Here is a 22,534-nt window from a genome sequence, read left to right as displayed (position 1 = left end):
GAAAATTGTTGATAAGGAACTCATAAGGATTTGGGATACGCAAAAGTGTGACAGGGGCTTATGTCAGTAAGCCCGCAGGGCACGTGTTGCTGAGGTCAAATCCTGACCACAGTGACCGTTTTAGCCGATTTTCGGCTAACTTTGACATACTTTATGTTCATGCATAGTCAGAGACGTATTATTGATTAAAAAAAATCATAATGCGGAAAAGCCCTATGTTCTGTTGCAAACAGACATAGATCTCTATTTGGCTTTTCCGCAAAAAGCGGAAAAACCTTTCTTTTTGTTCTCATTTTTGGCTTTTCCGCAAAAAAGCGGAAAAGCCTTTCCTTTTGTTCTCATTTTTGGCTTTTCCGCAAAAAAGCGGAAAAGCCTTTCTTTTTGTTCTCATTTTTTTTCTTTCTTCTTCTTCTTCTTCTTTTTGTCGCCTAAATCCCATAGACTTTGTACACGTTTTTTCTCAGTGCCACTTTTGACATTTATCTTTGTCATACGTCATTCAAAGTTAGCATAGTCATAGTCCATATAGCAGAGATGTGCCCCGAAGAGTGACGTCATGGTGACGTCATCGACTAATTTATTATGGATTTTTGAATATTTAATTTTTCCCATAGACTTTGTACACAGAAATTTTAAAAAAAATTGTCGCTTTTCAAAGGGCATTTTCGACTCTTTGCCAGTTATTCATTTACACCACTCTTTGTCCAAGCAAAGACCCTAATTCAAACAACATTGTGTAATGATGACGTCATGATGACGTCATCCTGTGTTTATTTATAGGCAATTAAATTGTGACACTTTTAATATTTAAAAATGCATAAGAAATCAACCGTACGCGTCCGCAGCATTCTGTTGCCGGCAAGTGGTAGAGTAGGTTGAGGTCTTCATTTCATTCAGTGTGCGTGAAATCACGTGACCCTTGCTTCCGGTCGAAAAAGGCCCAAACCGGAAGTGGCTTATTATTTAAAAGTGGTAATAGATATGAACTTGCTTTTAACAGTGTTAGTCTCTTGGCTGATAGTATTCCTTAAATCATCTACCGATGACGTCATGCAATCTTCGAGCGCCCTCTAGCGACAGGTTGAAAATTTACAAAAATGTATTTTGCATAGATGTTTGTAGTGAAGTTTGTCGGAATCGCCTAAATATTGGTGTATATGATGATCTTGACCCACTTAAGACGTGTGCGAAGTTTTAGGCGTATGACGTCATCAGACCGGAAGTTCCGTTGAAATGACCTTTTCTTTTTCAAAAATTGCTAACAAATCAATCCGTACAGATATAATCTTGAATTGCCAGTAAATGATAGCGTAAACATTTGCCTCAACAGTGCCAAGTTCCCAGCTTGTCAAATTGTTCACACAGTTGACGCGACGTCGGCAAAAAATACCCTTACGCAAGTTGCGGTAGAGAGCTGTAAAACATGCACCGACTTCCACAATGTGTATAGCACATGCACGTACGTACATACATCGTATGTCAGTCAGCCCGCAGCGCACATGTTGCTGAGGTCAAATCCTGTCCACAGTGACCGTTTTAGCCGATTTTCGGCTAACTTTAACAGATTTTATGTTCATGCATAGTCAGGGACGTATTATTGATAAAAAAAAACATAATGCGGAAAAGCCCTATGTTCTGTTGCAAACAGACATAGATCTCTAGTTTTTCTTTCTTCTTCTTCTTCTTTTTGTCGCCTAAATCCCATAGACTTTGTACACGTTTTTTCTCAGTGCCACTTTTGACATTTATCTTTGTCATACGTCATTCAAAGTTAGCATAGTCATAGTCCTTATAGCAGAGTTGTGCCCCGAAGAGTGACGTCATGGTGACGTCATCGACTAATTTATTACGGATTTTTGAATATTTAATTTTTCCCATTGACTTTGTACACAGAAATTAAAAAAAAATTGTCGCTTTTCAAAGGGCATTTTCGACTCTTTGCCAGTTATTCATTTACACCACTCTTTGTCCAAGCAAAGACCCTAATTCAAACAACATTGTGGAATGATGACGTCATGATGACGTCATCCTGTGTTTATTTATAGGCAATTAAATTGTGACACTTTTAATATTTAAAAATGCATAAGAAATCAACCATACGCGTCCGCAGCATTCTGTTGCCGGCAAATGGTAGAGTAGGTTGAGGTCTTCATTTCATTCAGTGTGCGTGCAATCACGTGACCCTTGCTTCCGGTCGAAAAAGGCCCAAACCGGAAGTGGCTTATTATTTGAAAGTGGTAATAGAAATGAACTTGCTTTTAACGGTGTTAGTCTCTTGGCCGATAGTATTCTTCAAATCATCTACCGATGTCGTCATGCAATCTTCGAGCGCCCTCTAGCGACAGGTTGAAAATTAGCAAAAATGTATTTTGAATAGATGTCTGTAACGAAGTTTGTCGGAATCGCCTAAATATTGGTGTATATGATGACCTTGACCCACTTAAGACGTGTGCGAAGTTTTAGGCGAATGACGTCATCAGACCGGAAGTTATAATAAAAAGACCCTTTTTCATTTGAAAATTCCTGAAAACTCAACCATGGCAGTTTTTATATTTGTTTTTACTTTAATTGTCGATTGAAGGGTAGGTCTAAAACATTTCAAAGTTTCAAGGCGACAAGCGAACTCGAACATACCCTGCGCACGCTTAAAACTTCACGTCGACAATACCTCTGCTTCAAAACATGCACAGGTCAGGACGTCCACAATGTACATGTACATGCACGTACGTTGTACATAGGCACATACATCGTATGTCAGTCAGCCTGCAGCGCAGGTGTTGCTGAGGTCAAATCCTGTCCACAGTGACCGTTTTAGCCGATTTTCGGCTAACTTTGACAGATTTTATGTTCATGCATGCGCAAAGACAGGGACGTATTATAGCACTTTTGGCATTAATCTTTGTCAGATATCATTGAAAGTTGGCATAAGCATAGTCCCTATAGCCAAGATGTGTGCCGAAGAGTGACGTCATGGTGACGTCATCAAGTGATTTATTATGGATTTATGAATAATTAATTTTTCTCATAGACTTTGTACACAGCTTTCTCCACAAGTCTTTCCCTATACAACACTGATATATCTTACTGAGTAGTTCTGAACTTCGGCTGAGAATTACTATGAGAAGAAAAAAGAAATCGTATTTTTTTTACGCCTGTCATTTGATTGAAAATATTCCCAAGAGTAAGAATAGCAAGTAATATTTTATAAAAATGTTCCAGTTTAAAGGAAAATCACGCATTTAAAGGTGCAGTTTTTCTGCTGTGGGATTTTTAACCTATTGACTTTGTACACGTTTTCAAGCCACCATTTTCATAACTTGGCGATCTGGAATCGTCATCAAAGTTACAGCCAAGGAAGACCCTCATACAAAAATTATGCCATAACTATGACATCATGATGACGTCATCATCAAGTGATTTATTATGGAATCATGAATAATTAATTTTTCTCATAGACTTTGTACACAACTTTCTCCACAAGTCTTTCCCTATACAACACTGATATATCTTACTGAGTAGTTCTGAACTTCGGCTGAGAATTACTATGAGAAGGAAAAAGAAATCGTATTTTTTTACGCCTGTCATTTGATTGAAAATATTCCCAAGAGTAAGAACAGCAAGTAATATTTTATAAAAATGTTCCAGTTTAAAGGAAAATCACGCATTTAAAGGTGCAGTTTTTCTGCTGTGGGATTTTTAACCCATTGACTTTGTACACGTTTTCAAGCCACCATTTTTATAACTTGGCGATCTGGAATCGTCATCAAAGTTACAGCCAAGGAAGACCCTGATACAAAAATTATGCCAAGACTATGACGTCACGATGACGTCATCACCTAATTTTTTTTATTGATTTTTGAAAATGTACGTACATATTGTGAAATCTTATATCTACAGAAATGTAAGTCTGATTGGGTTGAAACTTGGTATGTGGCTATACCAGGATGTGTTATAGATTAAAAATGAGGTGACGTCATGATGACGTCATCCTGAGATTTTATATGAATATTACTTTTTTGGACCTTTTAGCCATATCTCCCGAACGCAACATGCAAAATGCAAAATTCTTTTTTGCATTTGGTCTGTTATGTAATAGCTATTCGCACAAAACTTGAAAAATGTGTGACGTCATCATGACGTCATCAAAATGCGATTTTTCAAAACTCATATAAGGAAAGGTCCAATTGTCATGAAACTTGGTGGGTAGGAAGTTAATCATACTAGTATGCAAAGTTCGAAGTGACGTCACGATGACGTCATAAACAAATTTAAAAATATTTGTCGATTTTCAAAGTGCGTTTTCGACTCTTTGCCAGTAATTTATTTAGATCACTCTTTGTCCAAGCAAAGACCTTGTACACACGCACATACATCGTATTGCCGAGGTCAAATCCTGTCCACAGTGACCGTTTTAGCCAATTTTCGGCTTACTTTGACAGATTTTATGTTCATGCATATTCAGGGCATATTATTGATTAAAAAAAAAATCATAATGCGGAAAAGCCCTATGTTCTGTTGCAAACAGACATAGACCTCTAGTTTTTCTTTCTTCTTCTTCTTCTTCTTTTTGTCGCCAAAATCCCATAGACTTTGTACACGTTTTTTCTCAGTGCCACTTTTGGCATTAATCTTTGTCATACATCATTCAAAGTTAGCATAGTCATAGTCCTTATAGCAGAGATGTGCCCCGAAGAGTGACGTCATGATGACGTCATCGACTTATTTATTATAGATTTTTGAATATTTAATTTTTCCCATAGACTTTGTACACAAAATTAAAAAAAAAATGTCGGTTTTCAAAGGACATTTTTGACTCTTTGCCAGTAATTCATTTACACCAAACTTTGTTAAAGCAAAGTCCCTAATTCAAACAACATTGTGTAATGATGACGTCATGATGACGTCATCAGGTGTTTATTTATAGGCAATTAAATTGTGACACTTTTAATATTTAAAAATGCATAAGAAATCAACAGTACGCGTCCGCAGCATTCTGTTGCCGGCAAGTGGTAGAGTAGGTCAAGGTCTTTATTTCATTCAGTGTGCGTGAAATCACGTGACCCTTGCTTCCGGTCGAAAAAGGCCAAAACCGGAAGTGTCTTATTATTTAAAAATGGTAATAGATATGAACTTGCTTTAAACGGTGTTAGTCTCTTGGCCAATAGTATTTTTCAAATCATCTACCAATGACGTCATGCAATCTTCGAGCGCCCTCTAGCGACAGGTTGAAAATTAGCAAAAATGTATTTTGAATAGATGTCTGTGGCGAAGTTTGTCGGAATCGCCTAAATATTGGTGTATATAATAACCTTGACCACCTTAAGACGTGTGCGAAGTTTTAGGCGAATGACGTCATCAGACCGGAAGTTATAATGAATAGACCGTTTTTCATTTGAAAATCCCTGAAAAATCAATCATGGCAGTTTTTATATTTGTTTTTACTTTAATTGTTGATTGAAGGGTAGGTCTAAAACATTTCAAAGTTTCGAGGCGATAAGCGAACTCGAACATACCCTGCACACGCTTAAAACTTCACGTTGACAATACCTCTGCTTCAAAACATGCACAGGACAGGACGTCCACAATGTACATGTACATGTACATGCACGTACGTTGTACGTTGTACATAGGCACATACATCGTATGTCAGTCAGCCTGCAACGCACGTGTTGTTGAGGTCAAATCCTGTCCACAGTGACCGTTTTAGCCGATTTTCGGCTAACTTTGACAGATGTTATGTCCATGCATGCGCATAGACAGTGACGTATTATCTTTTTGCATTAATCTTTGTCAGATATCATTGAAAATTGGCATAAGCATAGTCCCTATAGCCAAGATGAGTCCCGAAGAGTGACGTCATGGTGACGTCATCAAGTGATTTATTATGGATTTATGAATAATACATTTTTCTCATAGACTTTGTACACAGTTTTCTCCACAAGTCTTTCCCTATATACAACTCTGATATATCTTACTGAGTAGTTCTGAACTTCGGGTGAGAATTAATATGAGAAGGAAAAAGAAATCGTATTTTTTTACGCCTGTCATTTGATTGAAAATATTCCCAAGAGTTAGAATAGCAAGTAATATTTTGTAAAAATGTTTCAGTTTAAAGGAAAATCACGCATTTAAAGGTACAGTTTTTCTGCTGTGGGATTTTTAACCTATTGACTTTTCCCCTTTTTTAAGCCACCATTTTCATAATTTGGCGATCTGGAATCGTCATCAAAGTTACAGCCAAGGAAGACCCTCATACAAAAATTATGCCAAGACTATGACGTCACGATGACGTCATCATCAAGTGATTTATTATTGGTTCATGAATAATTAATTTTTCTCATAGACTTTGTACACAGCTTTTTCCACAAGTCTTTCCCTATACAACACTGATATATCTTACTGAGTAGTTCTGAACTTCGGCCGAGAATTACTGTGAGAAGGAAAAAGAAATCGTATTTTTTACCTTTGCAATTTGATTGAAAATATTCCCAAGAGTCAGAATATCAAGTAATATTTTATAAAAATGTTTCAGTGTAAAGGCAAATCACGTATTAAAAGGTGCAGTTTTTCTGCTGTGGGATTTTTAACCCATTGACTTTGTACACGTTTTCAAGCCACCATTTTTATAACTTGGCGATCTGGAATCGTCATCAAAGTTACAGCCAAGGAAGACCCTCATACAAAAATTATGCGAAGACTATGACGTCACGATGACGTCATCACCTAATTTTTTTATTGATTTCTGAAAATTTACGTACATATTGTGAAGTCTTATATCTACAGAAATGTAAGTCTGATTGGGTTCAAACTTGGTATGTGGCTATACCAGGAAGTGTTATAGATTAAAAATGAGGTGACGTCATGATGACGTCATCCTGAGATTTTATATGAATATTTATTTTTTGGACCTGTTAGCCATATCTCCCGAATGCAACATGCAAAATTCTTTATTGCATTTGGTCTGTTATGTAATAGCTATTCGCACAAAACTTGAAAGATGTGTGACGTCATCATGACGTCATCAAAATGCGATTTTTCAAAACTCATATAGGGAAAGGTCCAATTGTCATGAAACTTGGTGGGTCGGTAGTTAATCATACTAGTATGCAAAGTTCGAAATGACGTCACAGTGACGTCATCAAAAATTTAAAAATAATTGTCGATTTTCAAAGTGCGTTTTCGACTCTTTGCCAGTAATTTATTTAGATCACTCTTTGTTCAAGCAAAGACCTTGTACACACGCACATACATCGTATTGCCGAGGTCAAATCCTGTCCACAGTGACCGTTTTAGCCAATTTTTTCGGCTAACTTTGACAGATTTTATGTTCATGCATATTCAGGGCATATTATTGATTAAAAAAAATCATAATGCGGAAAAGTCCTATGTTCTGTTGCAAACAGACGTAGACCTCTAGTTGTTTTTTCTTTTTCCACTTTTCCCCATAGTTTTTGTACACGTTTTTATTCTACAAGCCACTTTGGCAATTATTTTAAATCCGATCAACTTTAAACTCAGCATAGTTATTAACGATCATCTGAGGATGTATGCCGAAACTTTTCGTCATGCTGACGTCATCACGTGATTTATTATAGAATTTTGAATATTTCATTTTTCCCATAGACTTTGTATACAGAAATTTAAAAAAAATGTCGATTTTCAGAGGGCATTTGCAACTCTTTGCCAGTTATTCATTTACACCAATCTTTGTCCAAGCAAAGACTCTAATTCAAACAATATTGTGTAATGATGACGTCATGATGACGTCATCCAGTGTTTATTTATAGGCAATTAAGTTGTCACACTTTTAATATTTAAAAATGTACAAGAAATCAACCGTACGCGTCCGCAGCATTCTGTTGCCGGCAAGTGGTAGAGAAGGTTAAGGTCTTTATTTCATTCAGTGTGCGTGAAATTATGTGACCCTTGCTTCCGGTCGAAAAAGGCCCAAACCGGAAGTGGCTTATTATTTGAAAGTGGTAATAGATATGAACTTGCTTTTAACGGTGTTAGTCTCTTGGTTGATAGTATTCTTCAAATCATCTACCGTTGACGTCATGCAATCTTCGAGCGCCCTCTAGCGACAGGTTGAAAATTTTCAAAAATGTATTTTGAATAGATGTCTGTAGCGAAGTTTGTCGGAATCGCCTAAATATTGGGGTATATGATGACCTTGACCCACTTAAGACGTGTGCGAAGTTTAGGATGTATGACGTCATCAGACCGGAAGTTATAATGAAAAGACCCTTTTTCATTAGAAAATTCCTGAAAAATCAATCCGTACAGATATAATCTTGAATTGCCCATTAAATGATACTAAGCGTAAACATTTGCCCCAACAGTGCCAAGTTCCCAGCTTGTCAAATTGTTCACACAGTTGACGCGACGTCGGTAAAAAATACCCTTGGTAGAGAGCTTTAAACCATGCACAGGACTTCCACAATGTGTATAGCACGTACACTTGGCTTTGAAACGTCGTTCAATGTACATTACGTCCCTTCATTCTCACCAAAAGAGGGCAGTACATAACTTTAACGGTTGTACGGGCGCGCAGGCTAGAGCTGTGCCAGGCAGCGTAACGAGCGGCACAGAGCCTCATCTGATTAACACTTTTACGGGATCAAAAGGATAGTGCGTTACAAAAAAATATAACGATACACCGTATAAAGTAAATGCCCCCCCCCCCCATTCGCCAATTAGAAACTTTAACGGTTGTACGGTTGCACAGGCTAAGCTATGCAAGGCAACGTGACGAGCGGCACAGAGCCTGATCTGAACACTTTTACGGGATCAAAATAAGGACAGCTGCGCGTCACCAAAAAAATATAACGGCACACCGTATAAAGCGAATGGCGCCCCCATTTGCCAATCAGTAGACTTGTCTCAGTGATTTTTGTTCTGCTTTAGGGGAAGTTGGACACTTATGCAATTTCAATAAAAATATCACACGTTTTTATTCTACAAGCCACTTTGGGAACTATTTTAAATCCAATCAACTTTAAACTCAGCATAGTCATTAACCATCATCTGAAGATGTATGCCGAAACTTTTCGTCATCGTGACGTCATCAGGGGTCACGTGACATCTATTTATAGATTCAATTTTTACAGTCTTATAACTATCGAACTACTTGACCGATTGATCTCAAATTTAGTAGGTATACAGACAAGGATGTGTTATAGATGAAAATTGATTTGTCAAGGTCATGTGACCTTCACTTCCAGTTTTACCGGAAGTGGTAATTTTAGACCCTTATATCATATTTCATGAATTATTAATCTGATCAGGTTGAAACTTAATATTAATACAACATTAATACAAAGCTATATTGACAGATAATTATATTGAATCATTATTACTGTGCACATAATTATTGTTATGCTTTGACGTCATGAATATTTAAAAGGTTGTACCGGAAGTGCAATCTTTTAAAGTAATAATTTCAATTTATTAATTTCATTTTTTGTTAATCATTAAACCATTTTGTTTACGGTCCAATAGAGAATCAAAACTGGGAACAGCTCTGTGGTTGTTCATAACCACAACCTCTAGTCTCTTTTTTTTTCTTCCACTTTTTCCCCCATAGGATAACACGTGTTTTCGTTCTACAAGGCACTTTTGGACTTTTTTCAAATCCGATCGACTTCAAACCTGGCACACACTTAGACCACCATCTGAAGATGTATGCCGAATCATGAGGTCATCTTGACGTCATCAAGTGTCACGTGACGTCATCCTAAAAGAGCATACTTTAAGGCCCTATATCTACAGAACCGGAAGTCCGATTTGGTTCAAACTTGGTATGCAAGTATTCCGGGACGTGTTATAGACGAAAATTGCAGTGACTTCATGATGACGTCATCGTATGATTTTATATAAATTATTCATTTTTTGGACCTTTTACTCATATCTCATAAACGGAATGTCGGAAATTCCAAATTCTTTTTGTAACAGGTTTGTTAGGTCATAGATAGATGCACACAATTTCGTAAAATGTGTGACGTCATGATGACGTCATCAAAAACGTGATTTTTTGATTCACATATAAGGGTATGTCCGATCGTTATGAAACTTGGTGGGTAGGTAGGTATAGATAACAGCATCCAAAATATGAAGTGACGTCATCATGACGTCATCATCTGATTTTTTAATGAATTTTTCATTTTTTTTTATTTTCCTCAAATTTTTCAAAAATCATATAAAATACAGTCCGATAGACTTCAAACCTGGCCCACACTTATACAGCCATCTGAAGATGTATGCCGAATCATGACGTCATCATGACGTCATCATGTGTCACATGACAAAAAATGCAGTGACGTCACGATGAGGTCATCATGTAATTTTATATAAATTATGCAATTTTTGGACCTTTTACTCATATCTCATCAATGAAACATCGTAAATTCAAAATTCTTTTTGTAACAGGTTTGTTAGGTGAAAGATAGATGCACACAATTTCATAAAATTTGTGACTTCATCATAACGTCATCAAAAAAGTGATTTTGTGATTCACATATAAGGGTATGTCTGATCGTTATGAAACTTGGTGGGTAGGTAGGTATAGATAAGCATTCAAAATCTGAAGTGACGTCATCATGACATCATCGTCTGATTTTTTATGAATTTTTCAGATTTTAATATTTTCTTCAAATTTGGCAAACATTATATAAAATACGATCCAATCGACTTCAAACCTGTTACACACTTAGACCACCATCTGAAGATGGAGGTCGAATCATGACGTCATCATGACGTCATCACTTAACGTCATCCTAAAACTGCATACTTTAAGTCACTATATCATGAGAACCTGAGGTCCGATTGGGTTCAATCTCGGTATGCAGATATTCCAGGAAGTGTTATAGACAAAATTGCATTGACGTTACGATGACGTCATTATGTGATTTTATATGAATTATTCAATTTTTGGACCTTTTACTCATATCTCATCAATGGAACGTGGTTAATTCGACATTCTTTTTGCAAAAGGTTTGTTAGGTCGTAGATAGATACAGAAAATTTCAAAAAAATGTGTGCCGTCATCATGACGTCGTGAAATTTTTTTTTTTTTGGTACATAGGATGGACACTTTTTGTATAGAATATGCATGTACATGTTCATTCAACCTGGATGAAACTCCTTTACGGCAGTCATTAATAAAACGGTCGAAACAGCTCAGTGTTTGTCCACAAACACATTTCTAGTTTTTGTTTGTTTCTGTGTCTAAAAAAATTGTACTGTTGTAGTTTACTGTTGTAGCTTATTTTATGCTTTTTAGGCAATCCCTCAGGCTTGCATATGGTTCAATTTAATGTCGAATGTGCTTTAATGTGTTTGTTTGATAGTTTCGTGTATAGTAACCTTTTGTAGTCTGTCCTTTTGATATTCGTTGTCGTGTCTAGCAATTTCTTTGTAATTGAATTTTAAGATTGTCTTATGTTTTTATATTTCAATTGTCTCGTGCCTGAGAAGTTATGTAATAAATAAATAATAAATAAATAATTAATAAATTTACACGCGATTTGGGTTCCAATTCAAGAAATGGTATAGAAGCATTGTGTCTTGTATTGTTCAGAATAGACTGGTTGTTTTGTGTGAAAACAGGCACAATGCTTCCGTCATCACTGTAACTGGATACCGTCCACTGCCCTCCATATACAAATCTGGATAAACCATTTGCTGTTAGAAGTGAAGTGACTGTCCGCCATATTGCCAATCCCAGATTAATAGATTTCTTAAGAAAAATATCGAATTGGATTGATTTTTTGTAAAAAAAACAAAATTAAATGGCAACAAAATATATTTTATATAAATGTTCTCTTTAGACTCTTTTTTTTGTACACTTTTCGACGACTAAAATCGAGAGGGATCGGGAACCAGCGCGTAGCCTCACTTTTTTTGTACAGCTCAGAGTGGTCCACGAGCGGTGTTTTTATTTGCAGCACACATCGTCAGTGGTCTTTGGGATCATGATTATTCAGCTAAAGTTCGATGTTTATTCGTAAGAAAATTAGAATGACGTCACACCATTGCTATCACTCAGTCATGCATGTACACTAAAGCGTTTCAAAGAACAGCCTTCGTCGAGCTGCCACGTGGATAGTGGAATGAACTATGGATCGCAAGATCCGTGGTTCGAACCTGTCTCCATTTGCATTGAACCTTTTTGTTCGCTGAGATAAGTTTAATAAGCCTCTGTACTGATGACGTCACACTTTGTTCACATGTGCACTTTCCTATGGAGCCAGTGGGGGCCCCGCGGTCCACTGAGCACCATAGGAAAGCACACACGTAAACGAAGTTTGACGTCATCAGTACAGAGGCTTATTGAAGGGAAAACACTACGAGAAGCTAAGTGTCTTCCGTCCACTCAGCGTAAGTAAATATTCATGTTAGGGTGCGTGATGTGATTGGTTAAAAGTTTCTTCTGCAGTCTAGTAAAGTCATTAACGTGATGCTTGAAACATATCATGTGATTGAATAAAGATGTCATGGGATTTGAAATATCTTCATAAAGTTTAGATTTAGGGCTACACAATGAAAAGCGTGGCATCACTGTGGCCTGCTACGTTAGGTCGGGGTCCAAATACTGCAGGTTACGGGTTGGAGTGCCGCGAAGCTTTACATTTTAATTTGTTTCCCCAAAGCGAATTTTCTCTCTTAAATTGTGTTTAATCAATTCAGGCTACCAATCGACGAAATAAATTTCAATTTGTTTTCTTCTGATATTTATGGCCCTGGAGGATTTTAGGGAAGTTTAGTCCGAAAACCAGTCCGTTCCCACCTGATGCATGTGGATTATGGTAATTGACCATACTTGCTTGAAGAACAAAAAAAAACCTTGCCAGTAGTTCAGTTCGACTCGCCCAAAATTAAAGTTCAATTATTGATCAGTTATATGACCTTCGCTGAGTATGACAACGTGTAATCAAACGTTTGCATCGTTACAATGAATTAGTAATCGCCTACTTCAGGATGAACACGTTCGATGGATATATATGGAAACTATAAAATGAACGTTAAACTTCAACCCTTCCTTGTTATGTCAGTCAACAAATCGATGTACGGACCTTGAGAAATATAAAGCAATCATATAGCTCCATGAGGCAATGAAGACTTTTGAACTATGGGTTTGCTGCATTACTAGTCCAGTGTCCAGTATAATCCTCTCCATAATACATCGAGTCGCATGACAAGGAATGTAGTATAATGTCGCAAGACAAGGAATGTAGTATAATGTCTTTTTTCATAGTTATTTATGACACGTGAGATTGCATTATTCAAATGAATGTGGTTTTTTATGTTTATCTAAATTTTCAGGGACTAACAAAATATAGAAATCTAAAAAGAGAAATTGAGGAATAACACATAATGCCTATTTGACCGTACCAAACACACACTGGCAGAGGATGACTTAAAACAATTGCTTAAACCAATTGCTTAAAGTTGGTAGATACGTGGTTTTTTTCCCAAAATTTTAAATTTCTTTTTCGAATGAATTTGGAATGAATATAATGTCCTGTAACAAAAATATGTGCTTGTTTGCATTAATGCAGGCGTTTATATAGTTTTAAAAAGTGGTTTTACACAGCACTCCGGTTCAGAAAGTTTTGAGCGAAACGCTATAAATATACATATCTAGTGACGTATAGCCACGTATTCATGTATGTTAATTTTAAATCACGCATTTTGTATTAGCCAAGTGCCATGGACCGATCCGGTGACTTTCACGTCTTTTCCTCTCAGAGGATTGCAAAAAGCGTAGTTATTTTCAAGTGTAGATTTGCGTGGTCGCACTATAAAATTTAATGCCATTTAATGGCATAACGTGTACGTGGTTTTTGGGTGTGGCACCCAAAAATAGAATAGCAAATTGAATTGATAGTTTTCTAGTATTGCATTAGTGATGAGCTTTCCAATGAGATATCGCACGAAAAAAAATCGGCCGACAATAAGAAACCAATTAATAAATTTCGAATTATTCGAATTAGGGGCCAGCAGGACCTAATTACGCATGCGCCAGTACAGTTTATGAATAATAATAAACACCACACATTCCAAGTGTGTGTGATCTGCGTGCAGACGTTACTGTGCATAATGTGCACGTGTAAGCACGCACATACCAAACTAAAAACAAGCAAACCAAATCTGGATTGACATGAAAAATATAGGCCTAAACATATGAAAATAAACGGAAATATGACATGGTTTGTTATTCAAAATAATTGAAAAGAATTGACAAAGCTGAATATAAATAAGAAATAATCAAACACCATTATCAAAGGTTAGGAAAAACATTAAACTTTAATGAAAAGTAAAACTAAGTTGAAAAACAAAAAAACCTAAACAGAAGTTTAAGGTCGAATTAATGTTGACCGTAAAAGCTTTTAAATATTAACTACAAGCATCATAGCATACAGTCAGCTCGCAAGCTATTAAAACAAAATCGAAAGGGAACTGGGTTAACAAGATGGTATATGAAGAAAATTCAAAAAAAAGTGTCTAAAATATGACACTGACACAGATGATGAAGGAAAACTACATCGTAAAAAAGTCATGTACAGCAATTTATAAAATTGATTGCACCATAACGAATCATGCATTCGAAAGAATATATTGTTGATTAACAAAGGACTGGCTACTTGCTTTTCTCAATAGGATATCGAGTTGATGCGCATGTGAATATATTGCTTGGCCTTCATCAAGATCTTTATTGAGATGTATTACAACATGTAGAATGGAAAGACTACGATACGGGCCAATACGGCGAATTATGTATTTGACGGTTATGAAAGATTGAACGTAGTCTTATGATGCTTGTGATGTAGCGAATTAGGAATTTATAAGAACAGACATTGGACAACTCAAATCCAAACACAGGAAACTTAAACTCTGCTTCCAAATAATTTGATACGACTACAGAAAATGGTACAGAAAGTCATGACGGAGCCAACGCCCTGAAGCCAACTGCAACGAACAATGAATACGGGCGTGCTTATATAGCCACACAAGATTAGGAGGGTATTACAAGAATTTTGTATAAGAGCGCCACGTCTGGTATTACATAAGAGCGCCACGTCTGGTATTACATAAGAGCGCCACAACATACGCCACCCCTAACTGAATTGGCTCCCGACAATTTAATTACAAAATATAAACAAAATTCGAGCTATTCAAAATTACATTATTATTATTTTATTTTTTTAAGTTATAATATCAGCTAATTTATTCCATACTGGGTCGATCGTTGCGGGTCGTAAATGGTGTTCATAGTCGTCTCCATTAACCGCGTAGGACCTCCACACGTTCTCCCATCTCGTCATTCATCACATCACACACAGTCACTCATCAGGCTGATCAGGCCGCAGGTTCCTCACGTGGTCCGACATCCTCAACGATCCCATCCAGGGCGCCACTGGAAGCTGAATTATCACTTAAACATCGTAAACTAAATTAAATTCATAATTTATTTATTTCATAAAGCCGACTTTTATTTGCTACAGCTTTTACTCTTTTACACAACTTAACACTTCTTTTTGTTCAAGAGTAAAATACAATTATAGTGACATCAGCAGTAAGTTTCATAAATTAATTTGATTCTTCTAATAATCAAAATGGCATAAAAATGAGAAAGTCGATCACAAAATCAAGACAACAATATCAAGGCCACAACATATGCAATCAAAACAATTACAATGCTAATTGATTACACAATTATATATTTTAATCTCTCTTTCTTTTCTCTTTTTTCTCTTTTTTAATTTTTTTAATTTTTTTTTTTTTTTTTTTTACATTTTACCTGAAATCTTCACTGGATGTGTTTTAAGGAACTCTAATGCCGCAGCATTAAAATTTGTTTCGGGTTCCCAAGTATTTTTTGAGTGAGGAAAACCTTTCCACTTGATCAGGTACACAAGTCGCTTATTTTTATACCTGCCTCTGATTATGCGCTCAATTTCATATTCTTTGGGTTTCTCTGAAATCTGCGGTAATCCTGGAACAAAGGGAATTCCAGAAGATTCCGACTCACTGGATTGATGTACTGCCGTGAGAGGATGGAAAATGTTTTGTGGGCAGTCATCTTGTTGCAAATCTAGTATTGATGTATTCTGTTTTGGATCAAATGGAACAGAATCATTACTTGGGCGAACATATCTGTTATATGCAAATTTCAGTCGGTTCACGTGCACAGGGGAAGACAGTAATTTATTATTTTCAAGATTTCTAACTCGAAAATTAACTGGAGATGTCTGTTCTACTAAGAGATACGGTCCAGCCCAAAACTTCATAAGTTTACGGGATAGTCCTTTTTGGAATGCAGGAATATAAATCCAAACTGTGTCTCCAACTTGATATGGTACCTTTTGTGTTTTTTCATCAAAACGCTCTTTCATTTTGGCTTGATTGAGCTCTGCATGACACTTGGATACATGTCGAAAAACTTCAAGTTGGGAAACTAAGTGATGCATGTGCTCTCTAAGTGTTTTCTCTGGATAATTGGAATTTGTAAGGAGTGTCATATCTAAGGGTAACCTTGCTTCTCTACCATATAAAAGGAAGAAGGGGTGAATCCCACAGAATTTTCAGCAGGTGTAGTGCGATAAGCGAACTGTATGGAGGTTAAGTATTGATCCCAATCATTATGACATGTATTTACATAGTGAGAAATGGTATCAAGGATAACTGAGTTGAACCTTTCTTGAATAGCATTACATTGAGGATGATATGAACTGGTATTCAATTTGTGAGTTTGCATGATTCGACACACCTCTAATACCACCTTGCTAAGAAAGTTTGATCCTCTGTCACTTAGTAGAGTCTCTGGACACCCATGTTCACAAATAACATTGTCGTAGAGTGCTCTAGCTACTGTGGATGCATCTATGTTCTTCAATGGAACCAAAATAGGCCATCTCGTACAGTGATCTGTGAAACAGAGAACATAACGGTTAGCATTTGTTGTAACAGGTAATGGCCCAAGAATATCAACACTTACTCGTTCAAAAGGCCTAGGGACTTTCATTGTAATCAACGGTGCCAAAACCTTGTGTCTATGCGTTTTTCTCTGAGCACATGAAATACAACTACGCACCCAATTATCTACATCTTTGTACATTCCTTTCCAATAGTAGCGTTGACGGATTTTGCTATAAGTTCTATGAAATCCAAAATGAGCGGCAAGGACACTGTCATGACAATTATCAAGTACTGTGCCTACAAACAGTTGGGGTACATACAACTGATATATATTCCGTTCTGGCATGTGTCGATTTGACGGAGTATGCCAAATATGATATAATAAACCATCCTTGGCAAAATATTGATCGGCTTGTAGTATCAGATTTCTGGCCTTTTTGTCATCGTCTGGTAATTCGTTTCTTTCTAAAAACTTAAGCATCGTACCAGAAAAGTCATCTACTGCTAATGCTTGTTTGAAATTTTCAAGATTAATTCCAGTTGGAAATTGAGGAGCCTCTTTTTCAACACAGTCGTTACTCGGTATCCTCTTTCCATGCTGATATCTTAAATTCTTTACAACATTAACATTCGGACTGGATGACTTAACTTCATCAGCAGAGCAGAAAACATCATAATCAATATCATCAAAATCTGTTTCTACCCAACTGGTATCCATTGGTGTCGGAACAGTATTGTTAGAAACATGACACCGACTACATTCAGTACAGGATCTATCATAGTCAATTCTACTAAGTGTATCTACATGACAATTTCGGCCTTTGACGTGTACAACTTGAAAGTTATATGACTGTAATTTAAGTGCCCAACGTGCTAATCTACCAGTAGCATGTTTACTGTCAAATAACCACTTTAATGCGCAATGGTCAGTAACAACAGTAAATTTTACTCCCTGGAGATACTGTGCATATTTCTTTACACCTTCGACAACTGCAAGAGCCTCTAATTCAGTCGTAGTGTAGTTGCGTTCTGCATTATGTAATGCTCTACCACCATAGGCAATGACCCTTTCTTTATCGTCTTGGACTTGGGCTAGAATAAAGCCGAGTCCTTTTCCAGACGCATCTGTTTGAAGGTAAAATTCTGTACCGTCAAATCTGGGAAACGCTAAAATAGGTGGTTCAACCAGGTGTTGTTTGAGAGTCTCAAATGCAGTTTGGCAACTTTCACTCCAAATAAATGGCACATCTTTTCTAGTCAAGTTAGTGAGAGGTTCTGCAATCCTACAAAAGTCCTTGATAAATTTACGGTAATACCCTACAAATTCAAGGTATGATCTTACTTCTGAAACTTTCTTTGGTGTAGGATAATTTTTGACAACTTCTACCTTGTCAGGATCGGTTTCAATCCCTTCACTGCTCAGAACCATGCCCAAATATTTGATCTTTTGTTGGGCAAAAACACATTTTTTGGGCTGTAATTTACGACCAGAGTTACGAAAACGATCAAACACCTGCTTCAAATGATGTAAATGTTCTGCAAATGTATTTGAGATTATTACATCATCTAGATAACACAGCACAAATTTCCAATTTAGACCTCTCAACACTTCTTGCATAGCTCTTTGGAATGTGGCAGGGGCAGAGTGCAAACCAAATGGAAGTACCTGGAATTCATACAGAGAATCTTGCGTAATGAAGCAAGCCTTGGATTTGGATGATTCTTCAAGTTCTATTTGCCAATATCCAGCTGCTAGGTCTAGAGTTGAAAAATACTGTGGTTTCATGATGCCTAGGCTATCAAGTGCATCAGATATGTTCGGTAATGGAAAATTATCCATAATACTGATCTTATTTAGCTTACGAAAATCTACACAAAAACGATATGAACCCTGCTCTTTCTTTGGTACCATACATACTGGGAAACTCCATGGGCTAGTGGATTCTCTAATAATGCCTTCGTTCAACATACTCTTGACATGTTTTTGTATTTGCTGTTGGATGTGAGGTGGTTGTCTATAGGGCCGAGACTTAATCGAGGGGTGATCTTCTGTGTTAATAGTATGTTTAACTCCTGAATATCGGCCTCTAGGTCCTCCATCAACTTGGAAAATGTCAGAATAATCTGATATTAGCTGAGTTATTGCAGCTGTTTCTGAATTAGACATGTGATCTGTATTCAACATGACTTTGGAGAGAATTTCTTCTGTCTGTTTTCCAGAAATCACTGTTTTATCACAACCAGCTTCACTCAAACTTGGATTGTTACTGTCAGAAGAAGTTTTAACTTCTGCAACGTATGCCTCATGTTCCTTAAGATCTATCGTTGTTATTGGTACTAACTCACAGGGATCGATTAAATTGAACGTTCCCAGTTTGGTACGTGGATACAAAGTAATTGGATCTTCAGAAATATTCATGACCAATACATTTGCTTGACCCTTGACATTTGTAACCTGACTTGCGGTGCGTGCCACCATTACACCTAGTGACGTAATATGTCTACCTCCAAGGCATAAACCAACAGTGTTTACAGGAAGTTGATTTGAAACTTTTGCACAAACTACGGTTTGAGAGCGTGGTGGAATTGTTTGTTTCTTAAGAACACGCAACTGGTTTTTCTTAGCAAGTCGTAGTTTACGTGACCTATAATCTATGTTAGCACACTGTTCGCTTAGAAAATGTGAACCAAGAATCATATGTGAGGTAAGACTACACACAACATGGAATTCTATTTGAAAACAGGTGTCACACATAGCCACTGGTAAGGTAATAAACCCTGTAATGTCTAAGTCAGAATTATTAGCCGTTTTAGCACTCATCAAACGAGGTTTTTCGATTAAATGGTGCATGGCAGGCAGATGTTTTAAAAGCCAGTCATTATCGATAAGATTAATGGAAGCACCAGTATCAATAAGGGCTTCAACTTGTACATGATAAATCTTTACATCAATTGTACTTGAAGAACTCAAATTCATTTCAACACACTCAGAATTACTCTTTACTTGTGAATTCACAAGGCCTTCTTTTTGTTTGTCTGAGGCTTCCCCACCTGTCGGTGTTTGAACTTTTGAAGTTTTGACATAAACAGGTGGGCTCCTTAGTTTAAAGGATTACCTAGGACATCTTAAGTAGCTCGGAAATACCGCCATTTGTGACCTGTGCGACCACATCTGTGACAAGTGAATGGATAACGATTGGATTGCTGAGGATTAGCTCTACCAGGTGAAATTGGTTTCTTTGGACTTTGTTCCTTCTGTTGTTCCAACCTATCCAACCTATTCGCAATTGAATTCATGGTTACTGTAAGGGATTGCAGAGTGGAATGGATGGCATTTACGGAAACACTAGGATCAGTATCATTTGCTTTCAATCTATCCGGCTCATGAGCTGTTTGTTGCACAGAGATAGCCAGTCTAGCATAATCAAGAGCATCATGGAATGATTTCGGTTGTTTGGAAAATACAAATGCCCGAATGGATGGTAATAATCCACGTACAAATATGGAAAGACACTCTGCACTTGATTTCTTAACTTGTTGACACATGTTCATAATATTTGAATCATAATCATCCAATGTTTCGGAAGGTAGTTGTTTTCGTTCAAGCAATTTTGTTTCAACTTGCCACACCCAAGAGTCACCTTGAAAATGTTTCTTCAAAATCTTTTGGATACTCTCTACTGAATTTTTGTCTTCATTCGGCACACTTTCTAGACAAATTCGGGCGTGGCCAAATATTCGAGACTGTAAAGCCAAGACTTTTTTTGCATCTGCAAAATCTCTTAATGAGGCCAAAGTCCTAAATCTAGAAATATTTTAGTCCACTAGAGGCTAAATCATATTTGGTGCCCGACATTGTTGGTTTTTCTTCTAGATCGCTTTCCATAAACATTGAAGGATTGATACTTGAACACAGAAATCAAATGAAACTAATTTGGACAATCCGCCACTACTGAATAATTCTACAACTGTGTCCAGTATAATCTTTAATACTTTATTTACAAAAGAAAATGAAACCTACGAAACTGATGCCACTTTGAAATTAATAAAAACTAACCGTGTCCGGCAAGGGCAGCTGACCGGGGCGTTGGCCGTCAGAGTCCGGAATGAAGGACAGGGAAAGCTCGGTGTAGGAACACAGAGTTGGTGCGGATCTTCCACCATTTCTTATGATGCTTGTGATGTAGCGAATTAGGAATTTATAAGAACAGACATTGGACAACTCAAATCCAAACACAGGAAACTTAAACTCTGCTTCCAAATAATTTAATATGACTACAGAAAATGATACAGAAAGTCATGACGGAGCCAACGCCCTGAAGCCAACTGCAACGAACAATGAATACGGGCGTGCTTATATAGCCACACAAGATTAGGAGGGTATTACAAGAATTTGTATAAGAGCGCCACGTCTGGTATTACATAAGAGCGCCACAACAGTAGTGCAGTATTATTCCATCAACCATTTCCATAAAAATATGAATTGAAAACGTTTTTTTTATTCAGCCAAATAGCTATTGAACGATTGAAATTAACAGCACAGGGAAGAGTCGAACTTTTCCCTTATATCTGTGTCCACACAAATCTTTGGTGTTTTACAAAGTCGCCGACACGTGTTTTGCCGCTCATTATTGATATATTAAAGTTGATGTATGCGTGCTTTGTGTGTGTGGAACCTTGATGGATTTTTAAATTGAATTGATAAGTGTCTAGCATTACATTAGTTATGAGCTTTCGAATGAGAAATCGCACGAAAAAAATCGGCCCGTGACGGACAATCAATTAATTAATTTCAACCTTTGAATGAGCGGGACGCTCCTAATTCGTTTTGAATAGTGTGCGCAATTTCTGAACTGGAGAGCGCCATTTAAAACCAATTTTTAAAACTGTATAAAAGCCTGCAAAAACAAACACGCAACTTTATTTGTTGCAGAACATTTTTTTCCATTTTAATTTCGTTCTGGAAAGAAAATCATTTTTTTTTCTAAAAGCACGTATATAACAACTTTAAATGTTTCATGTTTGTTTGTTGTCGCGAAATCTTACTGATCTATTTGTTTTAATTTGCAAGTTCTTTACTGAGGGGTGGCATTTTCTGTGCATTTTAGTTGTATTCTTACTACAATCTGTGTCAGACTCTCAATTTACATGCAAGATCCTTGAAGAATGATCAAAAACAAACACAGGGACCTAATTCGACTTGGTACTTTGAAGTGTAATGGATAAGATAGTATGTTTATATTTTTGTCATGTTTTCATTCAGAGAACCGCTATTACAGTGGAACTCCCCACAACGACATTGGTGCCAACCACACTGGGTAAGTTTCATTGGTTTCGAGTGATCGGAGTCGCTTTGAAGAGATGTAAAGATTGCACTGTCTCATGTCCCCCGAAATATCTTGGACTTTAACATTCCCAGACACCCCTTTGGATAACCCTTGGGTATGGTGTTCCATATGTGCCAACGGCGTCGCATTTGTTGTTTTTTTGGCGTCGCCTTTTTTTTTTGGCGTCGCACCTTTTTTTTTTTGGCGTCGAATTTTAACCCCCCCCCAAAAAAAATCATAAAATTTCCTTTATAAAAAAAGGTATTATTCTTTTTTAAATGGCTCGT

Source organism: Patiria miniata, unplaced genomic scaffold (genome assembly GCF_015706575.1).
Source record: "Patiria miniata isolate m_02_andy unplaced genomic scaffold, ASM1570657v1 HiC_scaffold_12, whole genome shotgun sequence".
NCBI lineage: Eukaryota > Metazoa > Echinodermata > Asteroidea > Valvatida > Asterinidae > Patiria > Patiria miniata.
Note: the sequence above shows the minus strand (reverse complement) of the source record.